The 19,671-nt window shown below is 41.3% G+C and overlaps 1 protein-coding gene across 1 annotated transcript in view; it reads left to right on the top strand.

Moving 5' to 3' along the window:
* Positions 1–11,651: 11,651 nt before the first annotated feature.
* The window catches only part of LOC133510926 (inactive dipeptidyl peptidase 10), a 31,242-nt gene continuing 23,222 nt past the window's right edge, over positions 11,652–19,671 (top strand). Inside the window, 2 exon segments of the mRNA XM_061839427.1 lie at positions 11,652–11,716; positions 13,404–13,475. The gene's annotated coding sequence lies outside the window, so the exon portion shown is untranslated.

Below are 19,671 nucleotides of genomic sequence, written 5' to 3'. Positions count from 1 at the left end.
ATCCCGGCCCCGACTATGTGGAGTTTGCATGTTCTCCCCGTGCCTGCGTGGGTTTTCTCCAGACACTGCGGTTTCCTCCCACATGCCAAAAACATGCAACATTAAATGGACACTCTAAATTGCCTCTAGGTGTGGTTGTGAGTGCAACTGTCTGTCTCCATGTGCCCTGCGATTGGCTGGCAACCAGTTCAGGGTGTACCTCGCCTCCTGCCCATTGACAGCTGGGATAGGCTCCAGCACTCCCCGTGATCCTCGTGAGGATAAGCGGTGAAGAAAATGGATGGAAGGAGGGTGTCTGTGAGTGTCACTGTTGTCTGTCTCTGTGTGCCGTGCGATTGGCTGGCAACCACTTCAGGGTGTACCCTGCCTCCTGTCCGATGACAGCTGGGATAGGCTCCATCACTCCCGCGACCCTAGTGAGGATAAGCGGCTAAAAAAATGGATGGATGGATGGATATTTCACATGTTTACTTACAATATAACTCCCAAATATGTGAAAAATTTATTTTGGTAAAATATGGGATAACATATATATATATATATATATATATATATATATATATATATATATATATATAGGTAAAACTAATGACTAATAAATAAGAGGTACCACGGTCACGTAACTGATGGTGTAGTATTACACTCAACTGACATTAGCGCGCACAGCATGGGTTCTGTTCCCACCCAGTGACTAACTGGTGACCAGTTCATGGTGTAGTCTGCCTTTCACCTGAAGTCATCTCGGAGAGGTGCCAGCTCCCCATGAGCCTAACCAGGAGAAGTTGTATGGAAAATGAATGATTGGAACTCGCTATCATGTTTTATTCTTTTCATCCTGAGGGCATGAGCAGCAACCGCTGCAAGGTGATGGAGCAGGAGAATGCATGCCCATTTATTACTGTATTTACTGTTTTTAATTTATGATTATGACCTACAAGTAACGTTCAATCGGTTGATGACTGTAATCACGACTTTACGACCGTTTTAGAGCATGCTCGATTTAGGCGTCAAACTCGAGGCCCCCGGGGGGTCAACTCTGGTCAGCCACATGTTTTTATGTGAACCGCGAAACCAAATCATGTGCGTGATCTTCCACGATTCTTTCTAAAATCTGTACCAATGACAGTAAATATTGCCTTCTGAAACAAATAATAAAGTTGAGATATAATATAATATAATATAATTTTTTTGCACTCCATGCCTTTCCATGATAAATTAAGCAACAGTTGAACTATTATCGTTGACTTCTAATTTCAAAAGTTGTTATCTCTCAATTTGTTATGTCCATGCAATAATATGAGGAGTTGATCGTCATATCAGCCCTCTGAGTGAAACCTGAGTGTTTTTCACACAAATATGTACTGTAATTATGACATTTCAAAGACACACAAACGTAGCACAAGAATGCGCTCAGTTACACGCTAATTTTCATATTTTTTTTTTTGCCATTTCAGTGTTTTTATATAAACATTTCATGCAACCAATATTGATTATACCAATTGGTTTGGATTGGTGACGGAAAACGACGGGTTCCGATTCATCTACAAATTCGGGTAACCGCAGTAGGAACCGAGCTGGGTTGTAAAATGCACACTGGCGGAAAGATGTAGAAACCAGCAATGATTCCATCAATATTCCGCTTGGTGTACGATCGATAACATCATAATTAGTTATTGGACAGATACTGGACTGTCTGGCTTGGTTTCGAAGTCCTACAATAGACCCCTGCGTGATTCATCTTTGCCCCGATCAATAGTCTGTAACGGATTGTCGGAAACGAAAGAAGAAGAGTAACCTGCACGAGAGAGAGGAGAGAGAAAGGAGGGGGAGGAGATGGCACCGCCAACCCGCTGGGGACAAACTTGAAAGAAGCGCAGACAACAGTGCAGATGCACGGAGGCTTTGGGGGACACGCGAGGCTGCAGAGGTTTGCTGGATTACGACGACAAGATGATTGCTACAACTCAACAAAACATGACCACGGAGCTGGTATGTGTCGTTGTTTGTCGGTGCGCGCGCTCTGTGCACCCACCCCGAACCCTCCCCACCTTTTTGCGCTTGACAATTCCTCGTGAATGACCACAGCAGGATGGGCGTCAAAACAGACTTTGTTGCCATAACAATAATATGATCATTTTCCACACACTGCAGGCGGTGCAGAATATGTCCACGTGTCGCCTTTATTGGCGTCAATAACTGCCTCTCCGCTCTGCTTGCGTGCACCCGCAGGAACTCAATATGGAGCATTTGATTCCCTTTACGCTGGTGCATTGAACGATGTCTTTATCGCCTACCCCATTAACTCATTTGTTCGTCCTACCGTCAATATTAGCTCCATTTCGACGCGCAATATCGATATACTCATATGCAGAAAGTACCTAGTTATTTGCGCGTAGCGTGTAATATAATATTTCCCTTAAAAAAAGATCAATTTTTAAAAAGTACATCACATATTGTAACTATGATAAAAGGGCGCATATTACAATATAAATGTAACACTGCATTAGTGGCATGAGTGTCTAATAAAATTGGTATTTTGTTCATGTTTAATGTTATTTTACTTTTTTTTTCTGACAGTGACTTAACTATTAATGAAAAGGCCTTTTGTGTATTAGAATATGCTTGAACGCAGTCAAACAGGAGTGTGGATTGTGCATGAATCTTAAAGAAATTTTAATTTGAAAATTGCACCCCCAAAAATTTAAAGATGAGGTCAAAAAGGGAAATGTGCAAGTAATATGAGGGAATGTGGGCATTGTCATTATAGAGGCCTTAAAGGGGAATTCCACTAGTTTGCATTAACGATGTATCAAATAGGTCATGTAATATGTACTCTACTTTGAAAATGTGATGTTAAACCCTCTCTCATTTAATAGTGTTTTGAGAAAAATGCTATCGACAATTACGAATTTTCAGGGGCACTGCCATTTTCGCGAGTCACATGACCTACGTGCGCAGAATCTGATGAAGAAAAAGCAGTATCGGTTGATCGGGAAGACGGAGGAATACTTCCATACACAGCTGTGAGCGGCTTCCTCCGTCTTCCTGATCAACCGAGCAGCGGAGCCGTGAGCTCGCTCCCCGAGTCCCGGAGCTCGCTCGCCGGGGGGCAAGCTCACGGCTCCCCCCGAGTCCCGGAGCCCACTCACACGGCTCAGGGAGCGAGCTCACGGCTGCCCCCAGCCCCGCAATTCGCTCACACATCTCGGGGAGCGAACTCACGGCTCCCCTGAGCCCCGGAGCTGTGCTGCTCACGGCTGTGTAGGGAAGTATTCCTCCATCTTCCCGATCATCATCAGATGAGGATAAATCCGAGAACTCAGCACTGGGCATAATGGTGTCCCATGTAATCGAGCCTTTGTTACGGCACGTAGCACATCACATCTGCGCACGTAGGTCATGTGACTCGCGAAAATGCCAGCGCCCCTGAAAATTCGTAAATCTTCTCAAAACACTATTAAATGAGAGAGGATTTAACATCACATTGTCAAAATAGACTGCATATTACATGACCTATTGGATACTTTGTTAATGCAAACCAGTGGAATTCCCCTTTAAGATGTTTATTATGTTTACTAGCATGTCCGTGAGGTAGCGTGGGACCCTGCAAGCTATCGACGTAGCGAGTTAAAAGTCAGTAGTCCATTCAATTGAATAATGAGGGGGTGTTAGGGAATGCGTGAGAGTGGATTGTATATTTACGGTGAAGAAAATCAGCATTTGAAACCCTGATATATTACAAGTTCTCCCACTTAGAAATTATGGAGGGATGTGAAATTTTCATCGTAGGTGAATGTCCACTGTGAGAGAGATCATCTCAAAAGAAAAATCCAGAAATCACAATGTATGATTTTTTTAACGATTCATTTGTGTGATACAGCTGCAAATAAGTATTTGAACACTTGTCTGTCAGCCACAATCTACCCTCAAAGACCTCTTAGTCTGCCATTAAAAGTCCACCTCCGCTCCATGTATTCTCCTGAATCGGAGGCACCCGTGTGAGGTTGTTAGCTGCATAAAGACACCTGTCCACTCCATACAATCACTAAGCCTCAAACTTGTAACATGGCCAAGACCAAAGAGCTGTCCAAAGACACCAGAGACAAAATTGTACGATTCCACACGGCTGGAAAGGGCTACGAAGAAATTGCCAAGCAGCTTGGTGAAAAAAGGTCCACTGTTGGAGCAATCATTAGAAAATGGAAGAAGCTAAACATGACGGTCAATCTCAATCTGAGTGGAGCCCCTTGCAAAATATCACCTCGTGGGGTCTCAATGATCCTTAGAAAGGTGAGGAATCAGCCCAGGACTACACGACAGGACTTGGTCAATGACCTGAAAAGAGCTGGGACCACCGTTTCCAAGGTGACTGTTGACACTAAGACGTCATGGTTTGAAATCATGCATGGCACGGAAGGTTCCCCTGCTTAAACCAGCACATGTCAAGGCCCGTCTTAAGTTTGCCAATGACCAGTTGGATGATACAGAGGAATCATGGGAGAAAGTTTTGGGGTCAGATAAGACCAAAATGGAACTTTTTGGTCATAATTCCACAAACCGTGTTTGGAGGAAGACGAATGATGAGTTCCATCCCAAGAACACCATCCCTACTTTGAAGCATGGGAGTGGTAACATCATGCTTTGGGGGGGTTTTCTGCACATTGGAACCGGACGACTGCACTGTATTAACGAGAGGATGACCGCAGCCATGTATTGTGAGATTTTGGGGAACAACCTCTTTCCCTCAGTCAGAGCATTGAAGATGGGTCGTGGCTGGGTCTTTCAACATGACAATGACCCGAAGCACACAGCCAAGAAAACCAAGGAGTGGCTCCATGAAAAGCACATCAAGGTTCTGGTGTGGCCTAGCCAGACCTAAACAAAATATAAAATCTTTGGAGGTAGCTGAAACTTTGTGTTTCTCAGCGACAGCCCAGAAACCTGTCTGATCTAGAGAAGATCTGTGTGGAGGAGTATTTTCGCTCTAGGGGTTCAGATGAACGGAGAATCATGCCTGAATTTTAAATGATGATGACATAACATTAAATTTACAGGTATTTTTTTTCAACATCTATGATAAAATTTTAAAGCCTGACCTGAAAGAGAGAAATGATTTTTGGATGCAGCAATGCAAAATTGTCCCAAGTCATTTGAAAAAAAAAAACGTTTTTTTTTTGTAGCCCAATTTAGTGTGCGGGTATATATTGTGATGCATGATGGAAGTGGGACAAACTGGAATCACTTCTTTTCTTGTGTAAGAGAGACACTTTCTCACTACCCACGATGATGTTTTTCCTTTTATCCTCTTCTTTTTTTTTAATAGGGTTCATTTTGGTTCATTTTGTTGTACCCTTGGTGAATTCCAATGAGCCTGCTTGGGAGATTTCCAAATTTCGATGTCATTGTGGTGTCTGGGGTTTTTAGAATTGTGTCACTGTTACAAGAGCAATGTCAGCCATCTCTTGTGGCCGCCTACTAGCTGGTAGCCGCCCTCCAACAATATCGAGTAAGGGGCCCTCTCGCCCTACAGGGATTACTGAGAGTGACTCGTTGTTGCAGTGCTGAAGCAATACTTTGTCAGTGATGTAGACCAATGCCAGCCACCTCTTGAAGCCCCATTCAGCCAATTTCCTGGTTTTCCTGCCCTATTACCATTTAATCTGTCACAATGATTGACTTTGCAAATTTTGGGGGGTTTAATTCATGCGTGGGCAGCACGGTGGCGCAGCTGGAACGCGTTGGCCTCACAGTTTTGGGGACCAGGGATCAATCCCAGTCCTCCCTGTGTGGGGTTTGCATGTTCTCATCGTGCCTGCGTGGTTTTCTCCGGGCACTCCGGTTTCCTCCCACATCCCAAGAACATGCATTAATTGGACATTCTAAATTGCCCCTAAGTGTGATTGTTAGTGCGACTGTTGTCTGTCTCCATGTGCCCTGCAATTGGCTGCCAACCACTTCAGGGTGTACCCCGCCTCCTGCCCGATGACAGTTGTGATAGACTCCAGCACTGTCGCGACCTTTGTGAGGATAAGTGGCCAAGAAAATGGATGGACGGATTCCTGTGCATGTGCGTCTTTTTATTTCCATTCCATCTTTGACTTCAGATTGAGTGCCCGTTGCACCAATCAGACGACACAAGATAGTCACATGTCTGCGCACGTAGGCTTCGCAAACCAATCAAAGAGACTAATTTTGGAGAAGAAAAAAAATCGAGCCAGACTGTTTACGTTCCAGACTGAAAAAGAACGGCTTTTAATTGTTTGGCCTAGGCAGAGAACTGTTTTCGACTTCTTGGTTCTTTCATTTTCTTTGTTCCCACTGATGTGGTTGGCAAACCTTCTTTTTTCTCTGATTGACATTTTTTTTTGCAGTTTTCCCCCAATAATATGCATAAGTGTACAGCAAAACAGCAATAGGTTGCGTGTCATACTGCTAAGGGGAAAAAAACCTAACGTGTATGTCAAGAAAATCAAATCAGACCAGTAAGCTGCACGCTGTTCCACTACACAGCGAATACTACTGAGACATGACTGAGAGTGATGGCAAGACAACACTCAGCTCTTCTTCTTGATGTAATAAAGAATTGCTGAGATGCGACTCGAGATCACGCCGCTGCCGTATCTCATTAAGGAAGCGGCTTGGTTAGCGGTTCCTCCAAACAGCACAAAGTTACAGCCCACTCAAATATTGACAAGGTGGTACATACGTGCCCTACTTGCTAATTTACAACTTTCCCTTGTGTGCAATTACACTGAATCGTTAAACTCAGTGCTGCGTAGCAAATAGGAGGCCTGCAGATCTGCCATTGAAAGTCTCTTGTAAAGGTTTCTTCTTAAATAATGTACTCACTATAACATCTTTGGCTGATGTGGAGAATTTTTTTTTTTCTTTGGTGCAGATGCAAATCCAAAACCAGTCTCTCTGAATTATCGGAAGAATCAGGATGGCCCCAAAGACAGAGAAGATGGAGTTAAAGAAGTCTCCTGTGTCTAATTTGTGAATTCTTCACAGTGCCTGAGTCATGCATGGTTTGGTTTGGATTGCTTAAGTGTGAAAGAGCGTTCCAGCACATTGAATACAGCCATAATTGTGGAATGTGATAGTCGCGAGTGGGAGAGAGAATTTTGGAGGCAAAAATCATTGTGCCTTGCCAATTGTGCTGAGCAAGAACATTCAGAAGATACTGTTTTTGACTCACTAACCTCTCCATTTACTCTTAAACTTTACACCGATTTTATCAGCCTGATCAGATTGGGCGATAATTGGCATTTGCTAATCCGTTTTGATGTCATAATTCGCCAAACCGATCAGTGACGTCATTGATCGGCTCCTAGAAAGAGATTTACTCCACGTTGCTATCATGCACAGTGAATTTGAATCCAAAAACTAGTTTATTTTTATTTAGTATCCATCCATTAGCCGCTTATCCTCACAAGGGTCGCGGGAGTTCTGGAGCTTTTCCCAGGGATCAACGGCCAGGAGGTGAGTACACCCTGAACTGGTTGCCAGCCAATCGCAGGGCACATCGAGACAAACAGCCACACTCACAATCACACCTAGGGGTAATTAATGTTGCATATTTTTGGGATGTGGGAGATAACTGGAGTGTCTGAGGAAAACGCACGTAGGCACCGGGAGAACATGCAAATTCCACACAGGCGGGTCCAGGATAGAACCTGGGACGTCAGAACTGTGAGGCCAACACTTTCCAGTTGAGCCTTTTATATAGTATTATGTATATATTTTTTGTGTGTCTTTTTTATATAGAACTGCAATTATCTGACCGCCAATAAAGTTATATTTAAAAAAACAATAGTTGGCAGAGAGACAACACGTAACGCGTGGATCAGACTACAAGACAAATTTGCTCTTTTGTAAACTCCACACAGGGGAGGCTGGATTTAAACCCAGGTCCTCAGAACTGTGTGGCAGATGTGCTAACCCGCTTCTTTTGTTTGAAGCCAGTCAGTAGCGCTCTTCATTTATATTGACAGACACAACAAACGGCTTTCAAAATGGCGATAGACCTTGTGCTTTGAGAAAACATCTCATCTTTGGGTAGCTGTTTTTCAGATTTGATTGTGGTTGTTTTCTGGGCTCGTTACAACAATGTTAGTATAAGCAAACAAAAGTATACTGCATATCTTTCTTTAGCTAAAGACCTAAGACCTTTGCACTTGACTGTCAGTAGTCAAGCAGTTTTTCAATAACCAGAACCGCACATGACAAATGGATTCATTTTAGTGCAAGTGGCAGGCCATACGCATGGTGCTGAATAAGCATTATGACTATCACCAGACGGCAGTGCTTTTCTTGATATATTTGTACTGTATATTTGTGAACTGTTATATTTCTGTGGGTGCATTAGTTGGCACAATTTATGCTTATGTGGGCATTCTTAACGATTCCGAAGAGTTGGGACGCCCACAGAGCAAGGAGGGGCTGCAATATGTTTCGCCTTTTTGCTTCCGGCCTGCCTGCCCGCGTTCCTGGCGCTGAACGGTGAGGGAGGGCGAGGTTTAATGAATGCTAAGTTTACTGATTGATTTCCTCGTGGTTCAGTCGGCGGTGTCGGGCACTTATTGTGATAAAATGCAACAGTGCTTGCCTCAGGCATACCATTGGTTAATTGTGACTGATGATCACTCGCGAGGAGCTTAAATGTGATGCCTGCCAACCATGTAGAGATATGCACTCTTGTTTTAGCTTCACGGGGTTTTGCTGAGATACGAGGCGTCTCACGTAGCCATTTAAGACACGGTTTGGGAGTAGGATGAACTCTTGTTGCGTGGGGTTTTCATATTCTGTTCATGTTCTGTGGGTTTTCTCTGGGGGAATCCGGTGTCTTCCCACATCCCCGAAACATCCATTACTTAGACAATCTAAATTACCCTTTGGTGTGATTGTGAGTTCAAACGGTTGTTTGTTTCTTTGTGCCCTGCGATTGGTTGGCAACCGGTTCAGGGTGTATGCTGCCAACTTCCCAAAGATAGCTGAGATAGGCTCCAAGCACTCCCATGACACTTGTGAGGATAAGCGACTCAGAAGATGGATTATTAAATTATTATTATTATTGTAGCATACAGTTTATTGTTTGAATAAAACATAAATCATCCATCCATCCATTTTCTTCACTGCTTATCCTCACGAGGGTCACAGGGAGTGCTGGAGTCTAACCCAGCTGTCAACGGGCAGGAGGCGGGATACACCCTGAACTGGTTGCCAGCCAATCACAGGGCACACAGAGACAAACAGCCGCACTCACAATCACACCTTGGGGCAATTTAGAGTGTCCAATTAATGTTGCATGTTTTTGGAATGCGGGAGGAAACAGGAGTGCCCGGAGGAAACTGGGAGAACGTGCAAACTCCACACAGGCGGGTCCGGGATTGAACCCGACACCTTAGAAGTGTGAGGCCAACACTTTACCAGCTGATCCATCGTGCCGTTAAAACATAAATCATTTAATAAATGAATTCATGAAAGCAGCGACACCGGCATTGCTTCCGGTTCAGCGGGATTTGATCTGTAACAGTATAATCATGCGATTTTGTCTTATTTTGAGTGTACAATGTAGGAAAAGCAATGAGAAACCTTACCAATCTCATAACTAAAAGTTGTCTTGCTGAGGAAATGAGCGTTCTACATTAGAGGTCTAATTGTTACATTCCAAAACACAAAAGAGTGGAATTTCATAGACTAACTAATGAGATCTATGAGGGATCTATAGGGAAACATACAGAGGGGTCTAATCGCAGAAAGAAAATAACAATCAAAAAGGGATGGGAGGACTAAGTCTTGGATTAAAAATGAGCATAAAGATTTTGCATCATATTGAGTACAAAGATGGAAAGTTAGTATTTTCCCCAAAATTATTATGCAGAGGTCATTGGGACTCGATTTAAAATCAAAAGTAGAATATAACATACAAGGAGAAAGAGGAACTAAAAGTGCACGTAACATGAAAGCAGAAACAGTAAAAGGACAACCCGCAGGAAAAGCCGATAAAAAGATCAGCATGAAACAAACGCCAATAATCCTCTACTAAATCAAATAGGTGGACGGAGCCACAGCAAAAAGATGATGCACAGGGAAAGATTAAAACAAAAGGGATTTTAAGATGCAACAAATTAGGAGTGACTCAGGTCTAAGGTCAGACACAAAAGTTAATACAACAAGTACTGCAGCCAAAGGTAAAATGCACACATATTTGGAACAATGGAAGAGAGCGATGCAATCCAATAATTGGTTGGCCTCATTCTGATTCTGTTGCATTTAAAAATTATCTAATGACCATCATTGCCATCCGGTGTGCAACAGGAGGCCCCGCCCACTAGCCATCAGCTAGGTAACAGGAGGCTGAAGCTTCATCAAAATTGCTAACGCCACACACACGTATCACAGTGAGCTTAAGCGGCACCGCTTTCCCCAACATCTGTTTTTGTTTGTTTTTGTTTTTTGACAGGAGCTGGGGAGTTCAGATGGGCCTCCCCGGAATTGGAAGGGCATCGGGATTGCTATGATTGTGATCGTGGCGGTCATGTCTTTGGTCATTCTCTCCGTCATCCTCCTCACTCCCGGTAAGCAAGGTGAAAAGGAAGTCGTGGAAATGGAGATACAGTAGTGATATCTTTTTCCAGAGGGAAACTGTCACTATCCTAAAAATGCAGTTGTTGTTTTTTTTTTTTTTTTTTTAATTGTTTTAAAGCTGGTACAAATAACTGCCGATAATAACAATGATTTAAAAATGGAAACCCTATAAAAGTCTTGGGGCTCTGCCTCACATATCCAATTTTCTAACATTTAAATTGTCACATTGGTATGAAAAGAAATTAATCGTTAACTATAAAGTAAACGATAAAACACTTGAGTAGTCTTATTCTGCTTATTGGCTTCATTTTTAGATGAATCCCACTTATTACGCCGCTCCCTTTTCACCTTGGAGGACCTGGAGAACGAAGTGTTCAAAGTTCACGACCCCTGTGTGACCTGGCTGAACGGTAAGGGTCGTTCTTTATTTGGTTTCAGCCTGAATAATGGACTCATCAGCTTGCGTGAGCAGAGTCCTTCGTGTGTGAGAGAAAAAAAAATTTTTTAGAAACAGAAGTTCGTAGAATCCAGTGTGTGTGTGTGTGTGTGTGTGTGGTGTGTGTGTGTGTGTGTGTGTGTGTGTGTGTGTGTGTGTGTGTGACCAAACATATAATATAATGGTGTTTATATTTTTCCAAATAATCAGCTGTGTGCCGGTTCGGTAAGGCTCATCTGGGCAATGAATGAAACTGCAGCTCGGCTTACCTTTTGACTTTGACACGACAGCATGAGCGCACCTGCGGGACATGTGAATGTTTGTACGTGACAGCTTTATGATAGCAGTTCACACAGTGTAGTCCCACAGCTGGATTCCAGTAGTCACTTGAAAGTGGCCCTGGATCTTTACCCCAGCCTTGGTGACTGGGTCGAGAGTGGTTATTATGTAAATTAGCCCCAGTGTTGCATTACACTGGACCGGAGGTGCTGAAGACACATTTTCAGAAATGGATGAGATTTCATGCGTGATGCTGGGCACTCCAGATACTCGTTTCAATTTAGCATAATACATGTGTCCACTTTAACAACGGCAGAAAACGAAGTGGTTCTGCGCACCAGAGAGGGTCACGTCCTGTCGTTCAGCTTCAACAACAACCTGACCACCACCCTGCTGGACAACGTCTCACTAGTGAGTGATGCAAAGATATAACATGCTAAAAGTGGCCAATTGCTAGCATGGTGAACTGTAGTTTGGTCAGTGTCACAATACTGCACTTTGCTCAGTTCTATACACTCAACTGTAACAAAAATGATGTACGTTTTTAATGGACGTAAATATCTGCCATCAGGATTTGAATTTGAAATGTAAAGTGATCACCTTTCCAATAGTTGTATTTCAATGTATTTTTTCAATGTTAACAATTCAAGTGGCTACAAGTCGCTGTCTAAAATTCACCATCTATGCCACCAGGCAGGTTGACTTCAGGTCAGAAGCGAACGCCCAGCCAATCGCAGTTACGCTTTCTTAATCACGTGACGTCACATACAAAGAAAGCGTAACTGGATTTGCTGGCTGAAGTAACCCTGCCTGGTGGCACAGGCGGTGAATTTCAGACAGCGAATTGTAGCCAGTTGAATTAACAGTTGCACTAAAATACAACTATTGAAAATGTGATCACTTTACATTTAAAATTCAAACACCGTTTGCTGTTGCATGTCAAATTCAAATCCTGGTGGCACATATTTACTTCCAGTTTTTTTTTCCTAAATGTGCTGTATGAATATAGTTGTCTTAAGTCTTTACGCGTACTGTTGAAAGCTCCATTTGTGTCGGACAAATGGAATAATTATACCCCGTCATAATACACTTTGGCAGTGTGATGAAAATCTCTCCTTTTTCTACTCGGAATGTTCTTTCGCTTAGCAAGGGCATAGTCGCTCCTAAAACCGTCTGCGTGTGACACAGGCGTTCTCGCTGTATGTGGGTCACTGCAGGCTGCAGCTGTCAGGCTCAAGATGGAGTGTGGTGGGATATGGTCCGCACCACAAACTGTAATTGGATCTCCCCCAAATAAATAAAACAATGTATTGAGCACAAGGGCAACCTTTAGATGTGTAGTTTTTGCTAATGATAAATGACATTGTAGACAAAGCTCTAAATTTGGCTATACAACTACAAAACACTCGCGCGCTCAAAAATAACTTGGTGATTAGTGACATGGAATGGAGTCCTAATAATCACATCTGTTGGTGTAAAAATGACTCCTGTGGAAAAAATGTCATGCAAAGGATTTTAACACAATACTACAGTACATGAGAAACTAAATGAAATCAAAGTTTGAGAGTACCATTTACTGTTATGTAAAAATTGCAAATACTGAAAAAAAAAATTAAGACAACAAATATTGATTTATGTGAAGAAAATCTTTATTATTTTTTAGGTAAAATAATACAAATAATGTCGACGTTTGTTAATTATGAATGCATTTGGGTTACCATAAAGTTTTCTCATGTGTAGGAGGGAAAAATATGTAATAAATCTGAATCATCGTGAAAAAAAATACACTATTTTGCAATGGCAAAAAAGAAGGGTGAAACCTTAGAAGTCGCCGTTCATTTCCAAACTATCGATTGATTTTCTGAGTCGCTTATCCTCACAAGGGTCGCAGGAGTGCTGGAGCCTTTTCTAATGTAAATGGCCCCAATATACTGTACTGCTACTAAAAAAACAATAAAACTAAGAGAATTCCATTTCTCAAGTGCAATACATAGATGGGAGGAAATCATTCAGCGCAAAGAGAGAATGCTTCTTTCTTCACAAATCATTTGCGTTATGACCACTTTGTGTGTGTGTGTGTGTTTTGTTTGTTTTTCAGGATCTGACCACCAGACGATTCCAAGTTTCTGCAGACAGGGGCTTTGTACTCCTGGCTTACAATATTAAACCGGTGAGTAGTTTCTCAAAGTTGACATGTATTTATTCTACAACACATTGCTGAGATTTCAACACGTCAGACGGTGAATTAACTTTAAATCACTCTTCACTGAATGGGCACGTCCACGTTTGTCGCTGCTTGTGAAATTTGAACAGTGCGGCGGGTGGAGGAGGACTTTTAAATGGATATCGAAGGAATTTGGAGTGCCTGATGAGGGATTTGGACAGTTCTTTCCTGTCAGGAAGGGGCACCAGTGAGCAATTCTGTACATAAAGTCACCCCACTTACCAGTCAGACATAAGGATCCACTGATCTTTAAAAACAACAAAAAAAAAAAGACTGGATAGCGCATACATTTCTAGCGCTGTGTTGATTGGTTGAAGCCAGTTGGCCGCCATCTTGGTCGTCCCAAAACCCATGGAGGACATGGTTTACAGGTTGGATTATGGCAGTGTTTTTCCTCAAAGTTTGGCATGTAGAATTACTGTAAAACTGGTCGTGTGAGCTTGACATGTTTTCAGTTCTGGTAACATGACGGATTTTTAATTTGACTTGGTAAGCCAAAAAAAGGCTAACTGCAGAGGAAAGATATATAACACCGTGACTACCAAGAAACCTTGTATTACCTCGGGCCCGATTTCCATGACGTTAACTTTTCCCAAAATAAGCTGTGAAGCACTATCATCATAACATAGCAAAAAAACTAAGAATTTTTTTTGTCATAAAAAAATTCATCAATTTTAAGTCAGTTAGATATGTTTTGGAAATAAGGACTTGCGATGGGAAAATACATGCTAAACACATTGTTCATTTGTTGTCTCTGCGACATCCTATTTCAGACAGAAAATTTAAACTTGTTTCCTCGCATTTGAAAATCAAATTCAATTTTCAGAGTTCTGTATTAGGAAATTCATCAAAAAGTTCACAAATGTGTTTTCTTGCTTATCCACTGATGAAATTTGGGAAAATATTTACATTGCTTTTTCGCGAAAAAGCATCGGCCTATAAAGGGTAAGCACAGTGAACAACAACCGTAAACAAAACTTTGTTCAAGTGAATTCACCTCATCAGAAAATTAAAAAAGCCTTTACAGACAAACCTTATCAGTGTCAAAGTAAATCTTTCTAACTTACCTGTGGAATGTTTTCTCACACCCATGAAACTGCCGATTAACGCACAGGTCAACATGGTCGTTTTGGGAGTATCAAGATGGCGGATATATTTCTGCTTTCAGTGACTTCAGCTTTGGTGGCCAATGAGCTATCCAGTCTTTTTCTTTTCTTTTTTTTTTTTTTTAAGATCAGTGTATGGATCCTACTGTCACTTATGTTAAATGGGAGAAAAGTTCCCTTCCAGCCCTCCCATACTCCCTGTCGGCGATAGGTTCGGTGGCAGAATGATTTGAAAAGCCAAATTTGGGCCTACTTTAAGTTTGCATGTTAATAGTAAGTATTTTCAACTTATCCGGTTGACCTGTGGCACTACTTTATACAGCATCTCACAGTCTTGGTGCCGCAAAAGATATTTGGGTTGGGGGAGGAGACTCGTGATTGTTGGCGACGATATCAGTGTGCGTGGTGTGCTTGGGTCGGTCATCGGTAGTACACCCCACAATATGCAACCAGTTTCTCCACATTTGTGGGGCCTCTTACATCTTAAAAAAAAAAAAAAAATCAGTAAAGATGAGGAAAAACAGTGTGTACCCCTACAAGAACCCAAAATCCCTTGCTGTCATAATTGCTGTTTTGATGTGATTGTTTAATATTTTAGGGCTTAGAAGTGTTTTTCACCCAAATATTTGCTGTAATTATGAATTTCCCATTGCTGTGTTTTATCATTCAGAAATTCAGGTTAAGTTGCCGCCTTAGGAATAGAACGCTGTTGTAAACTAAGGACACCTTGTAAATTATTGTATTGCATAATAGATGCACATGTGATACATTTCCTTTCTGAACTAGTTAGCACTGTGATCAATGAAGGAACTCGGCATATAAATGTCTTTAGGGCAGGAGCTTAATTGAACACAGGATATTTGGTCACGCTCTGGCGGAGTAAAATTTGTTTCATGTTTTTGTTGAGCTTCCATAATTGCCAGCTGTGCTGTGTTGACACACTATGATGAAAACTCATATATTTTTAGCAAATCCGTGTTGCTCATCTGTTGGGTATGTATATGCATCGATCATGTACTGACTGGATCGTTTTCTGTTAAGCGGTGAGTCTATCTTAATTTTTTTTTTTCTTACTTCCCAGATTGTGCTATGCAGGGGTGTCAATCATTTTAGTTCCCATGCCACAGTGACCCCAATTTGATTGGAAGTGTAGCCATGGACTTATACGCTATTAGTAAACAGTTCCATTTTAAAACTTTTTTTTGCACACTACAGGAAGTCCGGGGGTTAAGACTGTCTCGACCTAAGACGTTTCGACTTTACAACGCCCGTACACCATTTTGTCTGGCCAATGCTTGTCCATGTTTGTGCGCTGGGAAAATCTTTGCATTTTTCGCCCTCCTTTTTAGATATTATTGGCCCAAAGAAGAAAGCTGTCTTTCAGCAATGCCAAAAGAAAATCCATTACCATGGAGACAAAGATCAACATCATAAAAACATTGGAGAAAGGAGAGACACTAACACCACTAAGGCTTCAGTCGGTCGACCGTGGTGACAATTATTAAAAACAAACCCCTATTATAGCGCATGTGAAGGGTTCCATTCCTATGTCTGATACAATGATCACAAAACAAGGTTCTTTGATACTTGTCGAGAAGGAGGGGATGCAGGACCAGGTTCCTTCGCAATAGCTAAGCACAGCCTGCCCTTCTTTTTCTCCATCCACCTCTCAGCAGTAATGCTAAGTACCTAATCTCGTTTATTTTAATGTATTTGTTTTTTATACAAAGTATTTTGATATAAATTCAGATTTTAATGGTGGAATTCGACTTAAGTCGAAATTTGAGTTAAGTCGCTACATATGAACGGATCTCAGTCATTGACTGAGGACTCCCCGTATTTTGATGCTCATCATTACAGCTACATTTATGAAAACGTTCACATTTATTGATTCGCAAAACATGTTTCAAATCAAATGAGCAATCTGAAATGTCAACAACAATTAGAAGAATTTATATTACATTGTTTTGCACTTCCAGGCCACCATGCATTTCCCAATGAACCTGCCAACCTCTTTTTTTTTTTAATTTTATTTTTTTTTTTTTTAACTGCCTATTTGCACATAAAATCACTTAATGCAAAGTATGATACACGATATGAAAAGGAACTGGGAGGCTTGAAGCATATTCATTATGTGTGTGCGTGTGTGTTGGTGAAGACCTTCTACACACACGATGGATCAAGAGTATGAGTCCTCGGTGCAAGCCAATCAGTTAGATCGGGGCAGGTTGTCATTCTATGCAATGGACACGGCTGTTTTTTTTCTGGACTCAATAAATTTTCATTGTAGTAACTCCCGCCGTGCCGCTCACGACGCAGCAAGCCGCTGGCAGAATGGCGTTTTCAACACAACCACAATAGGGACACTTAACTGTATATTACACTTGCTAGCCCACATAACTGCTTATAAACCCTAACCACAGCAGCACATTATCAGTCACATTCAGGCACTAGTTGAATTTAGCAAACAATCTTTGGATTGGAAGGTACAGTAAAAGGCTGATATCATGGTCTAGCAGCTCGAGGGCAGACCTTATTTTCCTCCTTTATTTAACCAGGTAATAGCACAGCGAGAGATAAAATCTCTCTTTAAAAAAAAAAAACAGAGCAAAAAGTAAATGAAACAAAGCCACTTTTTCCTTATCTAGTGGGTGAGGGAACTCTCACTAGAAAGAATACGCCACAGCCATGTGAGGTCAAGTCAAGAATGCTAAGTTTTAGCCCTGCCCACAAATTAAGGAACATTTGAATGGTGAAAAAGATGCTTAAACTACAGCTAAAAAACTTCAGCAATAGGTTATTATAAATTTTCAGCACTTCAAACATTTCATGAATGTAGAAACAAAACAGATATCTGCTTGGTGCCACTTTACAAACACAAAAGACAAGTCCTGTCCTGACTCAGACATACTTCAGCGCTTTTTGGCTCGATAAAACCGACACCAAGTGACTAGGAGCTCGCATGGTGAGCTGAATATTTAAAACAACCCATGGCCGGTGAGTAAGGGCCTATAAAAGAATCTCTTTGGAGAAGACTGTCAAGGAGACTAGGAGGGGGCATCAAGGAGATGAAGGCAATGAAACTGGCTTTTTTTCAGTGGGGAAGTCGGAATGAAAAAGCTGCCATACCTGGCGTAGATCAGGGGTGTCAAAGTCATTTTTGCCGTGGGCCACATTGTAGATACGGTTTCCCTCAGAGGGTCGTTATGACTATGAAACCATAAAAATATTTAATCACCATCATATTTACACATGACATTTACAAACTAGTTTTGGGGTCATAAATCAAGGGTAATTGAGTTTTCAAATATTGTTCGTGTTTGGTCACACAAATTATTGCAATAGCTCAACATATATATAATATGACAATTTGAAAATTTGGTACTGATTTGAACAACAGTCATGGAAGTTAACATATGATTTGTCTTTGCGGGCTGCAAAAAAATCAAGTGGCGGGCGGGATCTGCCCCCTGGGGCCTTAAGTTTAACACCTTTGGCTTAGATCGTGTCAAATTAATATCAGATCTGTCATCCAGCAGCTCTGATCTTTTTTTAACCAGCTTTACAAACTGTCTGCTTTCCACAAAAGACAGATGAGCTGTAATTTACAGGCAAATAAAAACAAATTTGAAAAGAATGAAAGGCTCAGCAAGTTCTCGTCTCATTTTTACTCAAACCAGGACTTGTGGTCATTATCTCTGTGGGTTTATCATTGATATTGTTTCATATTCTCTGTGTTTATGAATGTAATGAGCCTACTGTGCTCACCATAAAACCCTTAAATTAATTATTAAGACTACAGTATGTCCACAAATGATAGCTCGGGGACTATTGCTTGGCTTGTTTGGCTCCTAGATCTCAGGTTTTGTGGTTAAAATCTCAGCAGTTTGCAAGTTCTCATTGTTCTTGCGTGGGTTTTCTCGGGTACCCTGACTTTTGACTTTTTCATTTAAAACTAACTTGTCAATTTTGAGTGTAAATTGCTCTTGGCGTTATGTGCTATGTGACTGGCTCTTGATCAAAATAAGGTCCGTGGTTGAATGTCCAGAAATGCTTGCGTTGTAACAAATGAAAACAATTGTTCCCTACATGCTGTATGGTCTCTTAAAACCCATATTTTCCCTGATTGGAATCAGGTGACCTATAAAGTTGATCTGTTTCCCGTTTGGAAAAACTTTATCATTTAAAGCTATAAAAGCCTTGGATACGGAGGTCCGAGGCTCTTTGTTCGTTTTACACAGACAGGGAGACAAAAAGGCCTTTCTCTAGGGAGTAATATTCGAAGGAGAAGTCTTCATGCAACGGGGAGAAGTCTTCATGCAATTTAGGATGCTTATTTTTGACTTCTTTTTCGATTGGGCATGAGTAAAACGACTATAATAAGGTAATTGCAGGCTAATACCATCGATATTACGTGGTTACCTAAGAAGGGCAAGTTGGCTTTGCAATTAATCCTTAACCCTAAAATTCCTTATTACTAAATTAGGCTTCGAGCTTCGTAGGACTTGATCACCCCGAAAAAGCTCACTCAAAAATGTATACCTTCCTGATATTCTCATGCTTTTGAATGCTTTTAATCTGACCTCATTTTTTATGGCTTTTTATTACTTTTATCATTAACTTCATCCTTCTTACCATTAGTATCATCATATTAATCATTTTTCCTTTTATTGATTTATGTTCAATTAACATCGAATTTTGCCTCAACATTGCAATTGTACCCCGCGTCTGGCGGGAGTAACTGTCGAGTAATGAATGTTATCTGAACATTTGTTATCATTGTATTAAATACTTAAATTTTCATCTATCATTGTCATTCTTAAAATGAGTTGTCTCATCTTTTACCATTCTACTTCATTAAAGATCGATCCTCAACGACATTAATAACATTGGTCATAAAATTCCATTTTAAAAAGTAACTCATTGATAAACTCCTGCTTAATATAAAAACAAATCCACACGATCCTAACAAGGATTGTTAAATTTACTAGGTCAATGACAAGTGCAATCGATTCATAAGAGATGAAGCTGCTGTA

The sequence above is a fragment of the Syngnathoides biaculeatus genome, chromosome 2 (assembly GCF_019802595.1).
Source record: "Syngnathoides biaculeatus isolate LvHL_M chromosome 2, ASM1980259v1, whole genome shotgun sequence".
NCBI classification, from domain to species: domain Eukaryota; kingdom Metazoa; phylum Chordata; class Actinopteri; order Syngnathiformes; family Syngnathidae; genus Syngnathoides; species Syngnathoides biaculeatus.
This window is presented reverse-complemented; position numbering and strand designations above follow the sequence as displayed.